Here is a 16,109-nt window from a genome sequence, read left to right on the forward strand (position 1 = left end):
CAGTTCTGCCGTTGTAGCACAAAAAGCCATGGAGTATACATAAACATGTTTCAACACAACTTTATTTACTAAACAGGCAGCAGGCCAGCTTTGGCCCAAGGACTGTAGTTTGTGAACTCTTGGTCTAGAGTCCAATAGAGTCCAGACCATCTTATTGTTGAGCAAAACCCCCAAGGTCAACTCAGGTCATCTCCAGGACAGAGCGATGAATCTAGGCTCACTCCAGGACAATTCTAGATTGAGCCAGCTTTTCAGCTGATCTTGAAGTCAAGATGCTTTTCTTGCAGACTGAGCTGGAACCCCAGGTGCCTCCCAGTGGAGGAGGGAGTTTTTGCTTCCTGGCATTTGTTTCATAGTGTAGAAACTGACAGTACTATTTGCAAAAGAAATCTACTCCATACACACGTTTACTGCATGTTAATGGACTCAGCTGAGAGAATTATCGCTTTAGACTCTTGTTTGTGGATGAAATAAAAAAGTATCCTTTCCCCTTGCTTTTTTGCTATGGTCTCAGGCTATGTGTTTATTTTAAAAAATCTAAAGAGTTTTATTGTGGGAGACCATAGTAAAGTTGTATGTAAGTCATCGGAGTTAAGTGCTTGCTTTAGGAGCATAATTTAAAGGGCAAATAGACATTATTTTCTTCTTTGAAAAACATAATAGGCAATATTACTGTTATGCAGTACAGGAAATCAATTAATCTCTTTGAAAATAAAACCATTCTTTAAATGAAAAGGAATAAGAACATTGAATTTATTTTCCTAAAAGCAAAAAGACCAACATTTTCATATAAGAGTCATGTTGATGGTATGCAATCTCTTTCAGCCAGAATGCTTAGTAAATTTATTTTTGCATTAGCTTGCATGGAAATTTGTTTATTTTCTAGGGTTATTTAATATCAGCTACAGTGGAGTCCAGTCTTGCCAAAATTTTCTGGTTGCTTTACCTAATTTGAAATTAGGACTATATGAAATCACTCATTGAAAGATACTGACTCTTAATGGAGATAGTCAGAAAGTGCCTTAATATGGTATTTTGTTAATCTGGCATTAAGCACTGCTTCCTAAGTAATCTGAGGAGAATTCCGCTAACATTTATGGCATTATAATGAGCTCTATTTTGCATAAAGCCATGATTCACAGCAAAGTTTGTTCCAAAATGTGAATACATACCTAAAAGTTCAAATACCAAAGTTAGAGGCTTTTGGCCTTGGTCAAAAAGAAACATCCTTGTGATGTTTGCCCTTTTCTTTTTCTTTCTCACTATTACTCTTGAGTGTATCCCAGGCACGAGGGGAGGGATGTTAGCAAGGATAGGACAGCTCTCAGTTGTTGCTCCAATGTTCCACTGTATGATCTTCAGATTGTTTGCATGTTTGGGGATGGGGTCATTTGTTTAAAAAAAAAAAAAAAAAAAAAAAAAAAAAAAAAAAAACCTATGTAATTCTTCATTTTGCTTAATTTACATTTCTCATTACTGCTCAGGTTGACCTTTTTTTACATGCTTCTTGGCCACTTGTATTTCTTCATCCGTAACTCACTTCATATTTATGGTCCACTTGCTCATTGTGGATTTTGTTTTTCTCGAGGTTTATAGAAGTTTATTATATATTAAGGATAGTAACCAAGCATGTCACCTAATGTCCCTAGATCTTTAATTCCTTATTAAATGAGAAGAGGAGCCTAGTTCATCTCTAATTCTCCTTCTACATTTACAATTAGGTTATACTTCACATGTAAACGTTTATAAATCACATTTTCATAAAGTAGAGCATGGGTACATTGATGGTTGGAAGAAAAAGGGATTCCCGGAGCAGTGTTTTCTGTGTTTTAAGACTATCCTAATGAACAGGTTTTTCAGAGTCAAACCAAACATTTAAGCTGGGAAAACAGTCATTTATTGTGAGCCCATGGCATTTTCCAGGGGGTGGCTCTCCACGTGTTCCTTAGGCTTTTCAAATGTTCCTTATAACTGTTTCATTCCTTTAGAAAGGGAATCATCACCATTGTGTTTATGTCCCACAGCCTAAGTAGACCATCATCACGGAATCAGGAGGTTGTTCACAGCAAAATTAGGACACTATCCAAAGATAATGTTAACAGTGTTACTGTTAACATATCCCGCTGTCAATACTCTTCTGAAATAGGATTTTGGTCATGGTTTCTTAGTAATCATTCACTGATACGGCCCTTGATGTTATACTTTAAAAAAAAAAAAAAAAAGGTCTATTTTGAGAGAAACAGCACATGCACAAGCAGGGGAGGAGCAGAGAGAAGGAGAGAGAGAATTCCAAGCATGCTCCACACCATCAGCGCAGAGCCTCACACCAGGCTCGATGTCAGGAACTGTGTGACATGACCGGAGCCGAAATCCAGAGTCAGATGCTTAATGACCAAGTCACCCAAATGCCCCCAGACTTTTAATATAATGTGACTTAAGTAATGTTAGTACCAACTGCGCTGTATATGCCTTCACAGCTCTAATAGTAGAGTTTAATCTCAAGGAAACAAAAGGAAATGCTAAGTTAAAGGGACTGAATATCTTTAAAAACCTTTTCTGTTGCCAAATTGTCACCAGATTATTAGACGGATTGAGATACCGATCAGCAGTACAGCACGCATTTAATCATAAATCCTCCAAGTTTGGAGCTTTTTGGTAATTAATTTTTGAGTATTAGACAAAATTTTATCACACCTTTTTAAAACTTTATATTTTTCTTACTGATAATTTGGCTACACACACACACTGACCACTTAAAAGACTTTTATAACTTACCTGCTCATTTAACTTTTCCTGTTGTGTCATCTATCTTTTTCTTATGATTCACACATTAAGAAAATAATTCATTGTCAATGATTGATGTTATAAACATTTTCCAATTTTGTTTTATTCTTTTTAAAAACTTGATTTAAACTCAGGTTGGTTAATATACGGTGTAGCATTGGTTTCAAGAGAATTTAGTGATTCATCGCTTACATAGAACGTCCAGTGCCCATCCCAATAATTGCCCTCCTTAATGCCCATCACCCCCATCCCCTCCCCTCCAGCAACCCTCACAGTTTGGTCTCTGTATTTAAGAGTCTCTTATGGGTTGCCTTCCTCTCTGTTTTTATCTTATTTTCCAATTTTAGTATATGTCTCTTTTCATTTTGGCAATATTTGAACTTTTTAAATTTCTCTTTTTCTTCTTTTGAAATAATTCCATACTAACAGAAAAGTCTGCAAGATTGGTTCCAAGAAGCCCTAGCTACCCTCGATTCAGAGTCCTCAAATGTCAACACTTTATCACATTTGCTTAATTCTTTTCCCCACTCTCTAGGTCTCTCTGTCCCTGTTGCTATGTCTCTATGTAATTTTTATTTTGAACCATTTACAAATAAGTTGTATACGTCAACAAATACCATGCCATCATGTTTACAAGTTTTTAGGTTCTACACAGTGAGCTCTACTGAGGTGTCATTTTGTGATTTATGCCTTTGCTGGTCTAAGCTTGATTTTGTCAAGCTTAGAAATGTCTTCTGGTGAGGACTGAGGGACACACAGCTCAAGGAGTTCTTTGCAATGAGTTAGCATTACTATTTCAACATGTAGTTCTCGTTAAGGAGACAAGGATGACTGGTCACAGTTGACAATTTTCTCAACAAACACCCTCTCTTATTTATCCTTTATGCACCAACCATCCACCCAAAGTACCAGAGCCTTTGATGGCAGGGAGGGAGAGCCTGCCAGTGCTGGAGGCCCTTCTGTCCCTTCTTCCCCAAGTCAGGCCTGCCAAACCCCAAGTCTTTGTACTGGTTACCTCTGCAAAGGACACAACCATAGAAGCCAGACACGATGCTCTGCATCCTTCCCCATATTGCTACAGGAGCTGGGAGAGGTTATATTGATTTATGCACTCCTGGCATAATTCTTCCGAAAGAGCATCTAGAGGCTTCTTTCACATTCTTCCAAGTTCCTGTTTCCCTGGTGGTGGCCAAAAATAAAACATGGCCTGGGATTTCATGGAGCCAGCTACGCACATGACAAACGTTGCCACAAATAGTTCTGGAGAAGGAAAAATACCAACTCGCCCAAATAGCTAGCTCTCCCGTTGGTGGAGCCAATTACAAAAAGGACCTTTGGTTTTATTTCTTGGGCATTTAACCACATGAAACAATGGGGGCCGTTTTGCTCCCTCCTCGGCTTGGTGTCACTTCTACAAGAAACAAAAATCTCACTGAAAGGCTAGAAAGGAAACATCAGTCTTCTCTGAAATGCCTTGAGGGCAGAAGGGAGGCTGCTGTACCCACATCACACAGAAAATCTTTCAACTCCTCCACAGACAGCTCTCCCACCGATCACTACTAATGGTAACTGCTGAAATGTCTTGTCCTCTTCTCGATCTCCCCGCTAAGGCCAAAAATCCTGGTGTGGTGGCTCTAAACACACTGCTTCCCCTCCCCCAGGTCAGTCAGGATTCTCTTCCCTCTTCTCCTCCCTCCTCCCCAGCCCATAACTCCATCTTCTCTTTTCCTCTGAAGGCTGTGGGTCCCTTCTCTCCCCTCTCCCACTTACATCCCGTTTTAAGGCCCCACTCAGCAGAATAAATAGATCTTCCTTTCTAAGGAACTCACCTTAGAAGGCAGGAGAGGGGAAAGTCGTAAATGCTTATAATTTTATACCCCCCCCCCCCCAACTCCCATCACACACAAATTGGTAGAAGCGAGTCACTCCATAGTGTCCTGTCTGGGGAAGAAAGGAACCCAGAACTTCAGTTCAAGATTTTCTCCCGTTTCCACCAGAACAAGGGAGAAGTCAAGAAAACCACAAAAAGGGAGCGCAAATTCCTGTGCAAATAACACATCACCCTTTGACACAAAAGCAAATACTTTTTTCTCAGTAAACAGAATGCACAGTGACCTTTTGCACAATACAAATGGGTAAAGGGGGCCGGACCTTGCCACATATCCTAGCTAAAGAAAACCTGGCCCTGTTGTAATCTGATGGCCTCTGTCCTCCCATCTCTCACCTCTTTAACATCCTGAACTTCTCCTGGAAGATAGATTTCCTACTGAAAAGTGTGGAACTTTCTGAAAGAGAGTAATGAAATCTCACCAAATCCAGCCAGATTAGTGAAAAATTTCCCCCAAAATTCTAGAACAACTTCACCTTCCAAGTTTGAGCTGCAGCCAAGTGATCAAGAAGTTGAAATGTCAAAGGGACAGGGCTTTACAGAGAATGAATGATGGAAGTACAAGATAAAGAAAAAAATTTCTTTATCACTAACCCCTGTATTCTTTCAAGAAGAATTCCTTTACACTGTTTGGCTGTTTCTAGAGGTCTGCCCTAACCCCCAGCCCCACCGTCCCTGCTCCCCACTCTGCGCCCATTCTCAGCATCACCATCATCATCATTACCGTTTCTTCAACCACCCCAATCAAGCCGTCATCAGTCTGATAAACTCATCTCTACCTCTTTCAAGGTTGCCGTAACCAAGAATCACCCCGCACATCTTTACTTGGCTCCTGCTAACAAACAACATAATAACAAATAACAAACGTAACCTAGCAGGGTTCTGCTGTGTTGGGACTATCCTCCTCTCTATTCCCCCAAATGCCACTGAAGGTCCGGCGCAGTGGCACATTGGCAGGTGCAAGACCCTTCAGAAGAATTGAAAATAATTTTTCCCAACAAAAATTGAGTCCCTAATGAATATGTGATGTTATTTTGTTTGCAGTGAGTCAAGAGTTTTCTTTTGGGGATGCCTGAAGGGCTCAGTTGGTTAAGGGTCTGACTCTGGATTTCAGCTCAGGTCGTGATCTCATGGTTTGTGGGCTAAGTGACTTTAAGTAGTGATAGGTCTCATTTTTTTTGTTAGTCTTCCTCATGCTCACCGCCAAGGGAGGTAAGGTGAGCAGTCTTTCCTCAACTGATTAAAGCAGAACCCCCTCTTTGATGGATGACCTAGCCTTCACCTGCTCAAACTTGCCAGTACATTAGAATCATCTTGTGAGGTTTTTAATTTTTGTTTTGTTTTGTTTAGAGAGCACACGTGCACATGCACATGTGCACAGGCACAGAAGTTGGGGAGGGGGAGGGGGAGGGGGAGGGGGAGAGAGAATCTTAAGCTCCACACCCAGCACAGGGATCAATCCCATGACCCTGGGGATCATGACTTGAGCCGAAGTCAAGAGTCAGATGCTCATCCAACTGAGCCACCCAGAAGCCTTTATCCTTTTTTTAATGTTTATTTTTTGAGAGAGCACGTGAGCAGGGCAGGGTAGAGAGAGAGGGAGACACAGAATCCAATTCAGACTCCAGGCTCTGAGCTGTCAGCACAGAGCCCAATGCAGGGCTTAAACCCACAAACTGTGAGATCATGACCTGAGCCAAAGTCAGCCACTTAACCGACTGAGCCACCCAGGTGCCTCTATCCTGGGAGCTTTTTAAAATCCTGATTATGCCCATGTCACCCCAGACCAGTTAAATCAGAATCTCTAGGTAGACACAAGACTCAGCATTCTTGTAAAACTGTCTAGGTGATTCCATTGCACAACCCATTCTGAAAGCCATAAGGTGGACAAATTCTCAGCCCAGGCTGCCCAATACAGTCAAACTAGGGAACTATTTAAAAATATCAGTGTCTGTGACCCACTCTGGAAGATTCCAATTGGCTTGGTCTAGGGTGGAGCCTCTTTTTTTTTTTTTTTTTTTTTTTTTTTTTAAACCACTCTACTTGGGCAAGTGGTTTTGTTTCTTTGTTTTTTGTTTTTGGGTTTTTTTTTGTTTTGGGGGGGTTTTTTGTTTGCTTTAAATCAAGTGATTCTGATGTGCATCTAGTGTTGAGAAAAGAGCAGTTGTCTCTCAACTTGGTGGTGAGGTATCCACATCACTGGAAATTTTGGCTTAAAAAAGAAAAAAAAAAAAAAAAAGGCCAAACAAGCTCTATACTACCATCCAACCTAACAGCACATACCTGAGCTTCTGGATTCTCTGAGCTCTCCAGATGATTCTGATACACACAAGTTTAAGAACCACTGATCTAGAGGGTTTTTGTCTTCCATATTGGAAATATTTTGGGAAATGTTTATTTTCTAACATTCATTCTAACACTTCATCTGAGTACCTACAAAAGACATCTAAAATATCACCGGTTAAGGGGCACTTGGGTGGCACAGTCGGTTCAGTGTCTGACTTCACCTCAGGTCATGATCTCATGGCTCATGGGGTCAGCCCCATGTTGGGCTCAGCGCTGACAGCTCAGAGCCTGCTTCAGATTCTCTCTCAAAAACAAACATTTTTAATAAATAAATGCGCGCGCGCACACACACACACACACACACACAAAGATGTCACCAGTGAATCTAGGCTTAACCTGGCCGCGATGACAAACAGAAATGTAGTTAAAGATGCTTTACTCCCAATGACTACCTGGGTGTGCTCCATTACTGTCACCCATGAACAACAGACCCACGTCCCTGCAACCATGCATTTGGCTGGTGGGTGCCATCATTGGCATTTATCTAAAAAGTCCATTAGGGTAGCAACCTCTCCAGTTTAAAAGATCACAATGTCCTTCAGGAGTGCACTCCTAGGGCAGCATTTTTCATAAAAAAAGAAAAATGGATCTTTACTGGACATTCTTCTTTAGTGGGTCGTTTAAAAGTTGTAAGGTACATTCGGTTAAGAAAGGACTTTCTTCCTGGGAGGGTGGTGGTGGTGGTGGTTGTTTAAAGAAAATTAAAGGACTTCCATGTGGGCCCTCAGAAGAAGGTAGCTTTCTGGTGAGCAGGATCTATGGGTTATGGTGCTCAGTCTGGACTGCTCACTGGGAGAGCTTAAAAAAAATCCCCATGCTGAAAATACTGAACTTTTCTCAAAAGATTGTGGTGAGGGTATTAGATTTATAGAAATCATTTAACACAGGGTGTGGCACATTGGGACACAACATAGACATTCTGAGGGAGAGCCAGGTACATAATAGGCGTCACTAATGTTAATTGTGAAAAATGGCCCATATAATTAACTGAACTACAATAGGGGGTAAAAAACAGATGTAAACAAATGTTTTCAGTTTTTTTGTTTGTTTTTCAGGTAAGCTTACGTGTTATCACTTTGTTTAGCTCACTCCCATAATTCATGTTTTCTCTTTAGTGTCTCATTCAAATTCAGCATCCTATTTAGGATTTCCTGAAAGACTTTTCTATACAACAGGCCTTTTTTTTTTTTTTTTTTAAAACAGGAGAGACAAGAAATGCCTCTGTCATTCCTTATCTTATGGAAAGACATTTTTAATGAAGCAATAATCTAAACATAACATTTGAAGCAAACAATTCGCACAAAAGGAAGTACATAGTTTTTAATACAAGCTCTTCCTTTCTATAATCCTTGATAAAATAAGCATCTTAAAACACTTGCTGGTATTATTACTTCATTGTCTTAATAGGCATAGGTTCCTATGCCACCCAAGACCAAGGGGCCACACTAATACAGTATCTTCCTGCATGCTTCGCGTTCCCCAGGATATAGAACATAAGCACATAAGGAGGAAGTGACAGCAGAAAACAAGAGGGGGAGACACATACCCTTTGCAGCTGCCAATACAAAGAAAGAGCAAACAAAGATGGGTTTCCCATCATTATATTTCTTTCCACGTTTATAGTATCAAATTGTGGTTCCCGCTTTTCTGCCAAGACCCTCTTGTGACTTCCGCACACATATCTCCCTTGAACCCTATGCTTCCAAATATTTTACCTGCCAAACAGCATTTATTAAATAGAATTCATTGCGTGCTTTTAATGATCAAAACGTATGTAATAGAATATTGTTGACGAGAATAAAATGAATAATGATCCCACACTACACAGATACAAAAAAAAAAAAATTGTGAAAAACCAGAAGGCATAAGATTTTTCATGACAGTAGCATAGGCTGTTTCATATTGTATCGTCTCCCTTGGGCCTTTCTGAACTTTAGAGATTGTTCATACTTTCCCAATACTACTTTTGTGGACCTCAAGTTAAGTGAATATTCTGCACTCCAATTTTCTCAACTCTAAGTAGGAATTATACTCCTATATTATTTAGCTAAATAGAACTATAAATGAAGCCATCAGAATACCAATTACTGCTGGCACTAACTTTAATCAAAAAAGTCTTTCAGTATTATTATAAAATCATTCTTCAAAGATTAAGTCTATGTAAATGAATATGAAATAGCCTACCATACTCAGTAATGCATAATGAAAATATTCATGAGAATTTCAATCATTTGATACTGTGCTCCAAATTAGATCAAGAAAGCATTGCCATAAATCAGAACATTAGCAAAGTCTGAGTTTTTTCAATAGAAAATTCTAATTAAATTTAACATTACAGCATCTAAGATATTAGACTCTAGACATAGAAACATAAGAAATAGTTCTTACCTTGGAGAAGCTCACAGTCAAGAGATCACAGTTTCTGAACACATCAATACCGATTTTTTAACAACTCAAAAGACTTACAGAGGTTTAGAACTAGAAGGAATCTTACAGACCATCTGTTCCAACCTCCTGAAGTTACAGGTGGGGAAACAAAGCCCATGAACTCAAAGTAATGTGCTTACAGCCATGCAGCAATGTACCGTGCAGGTGTCTCAGATCTTCTCATAAATGATTCTTCACACCTCTCCTCCTTTGAGCTTCCATCGGCTCTGATTCCATTTGTGAAAGTTTTAGGAGAAGATTAAAAAAACAATTTGGAATCCTATGAAGTGTAAAATGATGCTCTCTACTACCACAAGGAGAACCCCAAAATCTCAGTGACTTCATACAACAAAATTTTATATCTGATTCATGTTAAATCCAGTGCCACACATTGTTGGTGGATGGATAACATTCCCCACGGTCATTTGAGGGCCCAGGCTCCTTCCTCCTTACATGCCCATTCACTTCTAGGACTTCATAATTTTCTCTATTCAACAGGAGAGGGAGAAAAGAAAAATGAAAGGATATATGGACTTGTTTTATGGGCCGGGCCAGGCCTGGAAGTGGTGCCCAATGTTCTTATTCACTCCACTGGCTTGAACTCAGTCACATGGCCACGTGTGACTAGAAGGGAGGCTGAGAAATGCAGCCTAGCATGTGCCCAGGAAGTAGAGAGCACAGATTTCGATGATGAGTCTGTGCCACAAAGGGCTATACAAATGCATGAAAATATTATGGAAGTAGGTGAGGTCAGGAAAGACCGGATTTTTATATTGAAGTCATTTTTGTTAATGTTTATTTTTGAAAGAGAGAGAGAGAGAGAGAGAGAGAGAGAGAGAGAGAGAGAGAGAGAGAGAGAGAGAAAGAGACAGAGCACAAGCAGGGGAGAGGCGGGGAGGGTGGGGGGGTGGGACACAGAACCTGAAGCAGCTCCAGGCTCCAAGCTGTCAGCAGAGAGCCCAACCCAAGGCTTGAACCCATGAACCGTGGGATCATGACTGGAGCTGAAGTCGGACCCTTAACTGACTGAGCCACCCAGGCACCCCTGAAGTCATCTTTTTGTTTAAAGATGTTTGGGACAGTCCTCTAAACCTTTCCCAGGTAATATCAGCATCTCCAGACAGGGCTAGGATGATCTATTTTGACCACTTCTAGATGCTTTTGGAGTTTGCATGATGATATAGTGAAAAGAACATAGACTTTGGAGTCATGTGTCCTTGGGTTCAAATCCCCAGTTTTCCAGTTACTGACCTGGTGAATTTGAGCAAGTTGCTTAAAAAGACAGCAGAAAGGATCCTGGAGTTGTAGCAATAACCTAGTTAAATCGGTCAGCAAACATCTATTGAGAGCCCCCTGTGTGACAAGTCTTGCGGGTATACTCTAAGGAAACAGCAGCAATTAAGGGGAGAGCACTGAGTCTAGATCAATAAATAGTATGTGCACAGTCATTGTCACCAGCAGGCACTCCATGAACGTGAAGTGATCTGGCTTCGGACCCTCCTCGGCACACTCTGCAAATTTGTTATTTGTTTTTGGCCCTGTGCATCTAAGCTATGAAGACAGGTTTATCCCTCAAAATTCCAGATAGAATACATTAATAAATAATAATGCATCTGAGAGATGGAGAGGTCAAGTGGAAAGTGTTTCACTTGTTCCTGTCGTTTGGAAGTGAATTGACAGGGTGAGAATTCTAGGAAGCATGTTACAAAGCAAGGGCTTAAAATATAATGATTTGGGCTACAAATATTTGTTCAGTTTCAACAGGTTTCCTCAAACAGAGAGCCCTCTTCAAAGGCTGGTGGCCTTTATGTTGCAAAGCATCTTTTACAAGCCAGAGAAGGAGGGTCTTCTGGGGAGGTGACCAGGTCCCTGAGGGCACATAGTGGTAAGGCTATAGCGGCCCCTCCCGCTGGCTGACAGGTCAGGAAGAGCGTGCAAGGCCCCCCCAAGAGAAGGAAGAGGACGGTATCTGCACACAGTCATGGCCAAGGGCTTTGCCTTCTTGCTGAGGCTCTCTCCAGACACCCAACCTGGGGTGAAGCCTCCCCCTCTGGCCCTCCTGGACTCCTGGTCTCTCAGTTCTTGTTTTGCTTCTCTTTATTTGCTTTTATCTCTTTAAGTGCAGAATAGGATGGGGGGAGCAGGCAAATAATGAGGACAATAGGTCTCTAACCCAGGAAAGTATACACCATCTTGCCCCAAACCATATGCGTATGGCTGACCCATTAAAACGCAATAGAGGGGTCGAGCGCACAGGCCTGTGGGCAAATCCACCTAGGATCCAGTGTGGCTTTGCCTCTTCCGCTGTGACCTACGGCAAGTTGTTTTCCCTTTCTCAATACGCACTGTCTTCATCTGTGAAATGGAAAGGGTCATTATTTATCTCAATATTAGTGTTAAGGGTCAAAAAGAAATCCTGTCACATGCTTAGCAGTAGGACTGAAACATCGTGAGCCTCAAGTAATAAATGACAGATACCGTCACCACCACCAGTAGCTATCTCCACCATCTACTACCAGTCACTATCTCCAAGCCAAATACACCACACTCCTGCCAGGAAGGCTTAGGGGGGATGCAACTGTCCTATTATCTTGCTTCAAACACATTAGAGGATGGATCTGATACATCCCACAACCAAATGCCATCCAGCTCTCTTGAACAGCCCTTTCCACAGTGCAAGAAGTAAAGAATCATAGGTGGGAGTCAGAAATGGGTCCCCCAGTCCTTTCCAGCAGCGATCCAGAAACATCCTGAAGGGATATCTTAAATGAATGGACAGTTTTCAAGGAACGAGACACCACTGAAAATCTATTCCTAAATATTCTAGCATCCTTTTGCTGCTGGCCTGCCTCTAGAATACATCCAACTGCCTTGCTCCCTACTTTCCAGATGAGGATTTCCTAAAGATCCTTTTGCGCATGGTTCTTATGCAATCCCTGGTCTTAAAGGAGCCCAGGAAATATTGACCAGGCTTGGGATGAGCCTAATTGTTTCCAGGCAGGGGCAGTTATAGCCATGGTAGATTCCCTCTCCTTTCAAACTAACAGTCCAGAGCAAGTTGGATTACTAGAGACCTGCTTTAAGATTCAATATTTCCAAGATGAAGAATACACTGTGCTTCCTGACCCTATCAGGCCCCAACCCTTCACAGGAATTTTCCGTGTGCCACAGATTCATTGAAGAAACGCCTTTGATCTCCACATGCACCAGCCAAAAGGACAGGAGTTGAATTGGCCAGAGTATGGAGCTCCTGGGCCTGGGACGGGTTGGCCCAGGGCCGGTGATAATTTTACCATACTTCATCCGCAACTCTCTCTCTTCACCACCACCACCCCCCTCCTCCCCCCGCTTCTCTCTCAGGAACTCTTGCCATCTACGGGTCTGGTCTGTTTGGCACTCTTAAAGCTTCTCACCACTGTCCCCCACCCACTTTGTGCACATCACATCACGTTGCCAGAGTTGCCCCCGCCCTATAGAATACTATCGTTTGCCAGTCCCTAGGGGTGCACTGGTTGACAAAGTCAACCAGTTATCTTGACACAAGGAGCCACCTGAATGCATCGGCCGGTATGAGGTCATCCTAAATAATCAACAGCTGCCCTAATCCTGAGCCCGGGTTAGAGCTACGGAAGACAGGGCCTGCGAGTCCTAGAAACAAGGAGGTTGCTTCATTTGGATGAGGGCCATCTGCCTTCACCCAGTTTCGCCCCGGACTGTCTCAGCACTGCCCACATCACATGCACACTTTGGAGGGGGAAGGGCAGCAGTCAGGCATGGTTTTGTTGTAACTGTCCAGAGGTTTTTGGGCTGGTGTGAGCTCCAAGGTCCCTTCGAGCCCCAACTATTCTGTGAATTTTGCTGCTCTGAGCCCACTGGATAAAGCCCAGTTGAGCCAGTTAATTTGCCCGGAACTCGGCAAATTGCTGCACATCAACCTACCACACGTGGCCCTGGCTGATGTTCAGGAGAACAGAGTCTGGAGAACAAAGTAAAGCAATTCATGGAGTCACCCCAGTTTGCCAAGGTAGGATCACTTTGGCATAAAGTGATACACTCATACACTGGCATAGAGAAAAGTAAAACCTTCCATTTCTAAGCCTTCCAATAAGGGACTCTGAAGCTCATCCCTACTGCTAATTATTTTACTCATGTTGCGTTTGCTTCACTAGCTTTAAATACAAGCCTATACAGCATGCCCTCCAAATATAGATCCACAGCAGCCCAGAGAGAAGACAGCCTGGGATTTATGGGAACAGGGACATTTCAAATACCTAACAAAAAGGGGCTCTATCACATCAAAACCCACAGGTCAATATTAGCCGTGAAGAGAAAGTAAATAAGGTTTGTTTGGGGGCACAGCAAGTTTCTTCTAGTGTTTCTTCCCTTGCTGGAAATCAATACTAAGTGCAAATAGTTGCTTGTAATAAAGTATTCATGACTATATTCCAGTGGCATCGCATCACAGGTTTGCTTATGTGTATATGACTTTAGAAGGTGAGCGGTGCTTTATAAATTTCACCATCTTCCCCATCCACTAAAAATAAGTGTCCATGTTATTAAGGCACCCTCGCTAAAATTTCGCAGACTGGAGGTACATTTAGATTAAATTCATGCCACTTAAAACACAGGTGTTTCAGGGGGCCTGGGTGGTTCTGTCAGTAAAGCATCTGACTTCGGCTCAGGTCATGAGCTCATGCCTCGTGAGTTCGAGCCCCACGTCAGGCTATGTGCTAAGCGCTCAGAGCCTAGAGCCTGCTTCAGACTCTGTGTCTCCCTCTGCCCCACCCTCCAGGCTCCATTCTTGTGCTCTCAAAAATTGACACCCACAGGGGCGCCTGGGTGGCTCAGTCGGTTGAGCGTCCGACTTCAGCTCAGGTCACGATCTCGCGGTCCATGAGTTCGAGCCCCGCGTCAGGCTCTGGGCTGATGGCTCAGAGCCTGAAGCCTGCTTCCGATTCTGTGTCTCCCTCTCTCTCTGCCCCTCCCCAGTTCATGCTCTGTCTCTCTCTGTTCCAAAAATAAATAAACGTTAAAAAAATTAAAAAAAAAAAAAATTGACACCCACAAAAAAATAAAAATACAGGTGTTCCTGCTAGTGCTATCAGTCATTCACACCTTAGCGTGTATTAATTCAATCAGACTTTCCCTCCTCCTGGAGTCAGTGAACAGATTGGTGGGGAGGAGACAATGGCAGGGTCAGTGTAAGAGCACCCTGAATCAGAGGCTATCAAGAAAACGCACTCACACTTTGCAGTTTTGCAGGCAGGGTTTCCTGGCCTCAGCACTGTCGACGTTAGAGGTGGATAATTCTTGCTGCAGAAGGCTATCCTGGGATTGTAAAAACTGTAGCGGCATCCCTGGCCTATATCCACGAGATGCTGGCAGTGTGCACACTCCAAGTTGTGACTGCTAAAAGTGTCTCCAGACATTGACTACTGTCCTCAGGGAAGCAAATAGCCCAGGTGAGGACCGCCAGCCTAGGGGCAGCCTCTAAGCACTCGCGGTAACTTCCGGCTCTCTTTCTGAGTCCGTATATGGATCCACCTAATAACCCTCAGACAACCGTCATGTGCAAGACATGTGGGATTTTTGTTCCAGAACAGCTTCCTCACTTCGGCAACTTCTTCCTCTTCCCCACTGTGCTCATCTTCCCAGGCAAACTTATTTCTAGAATTAAGGCAGGAAGTAAAGTGCCCATTTTGCTTGAGGTAGTAAGTTTGAATCATTTTGTGACACCTGCCACTTAATGTGCCAGCCACAGTGTCTTAAATGTAACAGTGAGAATACCCAAGAGAACATCCCATGTGTAGGTTGTGGACTGCTGTGACACTGCCATTTTGGTAGAACTGTTGTCTCTTCAAGAAGCTGTCACCTCTAGACAGATGCCAGACAAACAGGATAATTGCCTACAGAACATTATTTTCTCTCCTTTTGGTTATTTGGTCAGAAAGTATCACAAGCCAGACTTTCATAAAGCTGGAGATGTTTGTATCTCAAACTGTGACTTTTTCCCCCCAAAATCATGCCTTTCAAGTTCCCAAGCATCAGCGTTCTCCAGCACTGTTGTTCCATGGCTGAAATCAGACAAGCCTGTTCATTTGAACATAATGTCCTTCCTACACTTAAGAAATATGCCTTTTGACTCCATCCTTTTTGAGGAGAGATTTCGTTTCCTAAAGTAGATGAACCTCTCTCGAAGGAATATTCATGCTAAGAGATGGAGGTCCACAGTAATTCCATAGGATTTCTCACCTGTCATCAGGCCAGGTTGGCCCATCCTGAGCAGGATTCCAGGCACAGCTTTGTGACTGTGGGCCAAGGTTCTACTTCTCTGGCCTGTACTGGCCTTATCTGTGGAATGTAGCATCGAGGTTATGGGAACAGCTTCCATTCGCGTTCTGTAACTGCGGGCAACATCTTTAGTTCTCTCAGCTACAGATTCCTCATCTGTGAAATGGGGCTGATAAACCCCAGCTCCCCCACTGCATCACTGTAAGGAGTAAATCAAACACAGCATGTGCCTTCCCCTGGCATGTAGCAGGCCTTCTCCCAGGGTTAGCTCTCAAGATCATAAACTCAAAGTGAAATTATCCTTTTGTCAGTTCTCAGTTATTTGGTGGCCTTTTAGCTTTCCAGACGGGCAGCTAGGAAACAAACCAATTCT

The 16,109-nt window shown here is 42.6% G+C and overlaps 1 protein-coding gene across 13 annotated transcripts in view; it reads left to right on the plus strand.

Annotated features, from left to right (window-relative positions):
- THRB (thyroid hormone receptor beta) overlaps positions 1–16,109 on the plus strand; it is a 390,903-nt gene that overhangs the window by 281,149 nt on the left and 93,645 nt on the right. The window lies entirely within an intron of this gene.

The sequence above is a fragment of the Neofelis nebulosa genome, chromosome 5 (genome assembly GCF_028018385.1).
Source record: "Neofelis nebulosa isolate mNeoNeb1 chromosome 5, mNeoNeb1.pri, whole genome shotgun sequence".
Taxonomy (NCBI): Eukaryota; Metazoa; Chordata; class Mammalia; order Carnivora; family Felidae; genus Neofelis; species Neofelis nebulosa.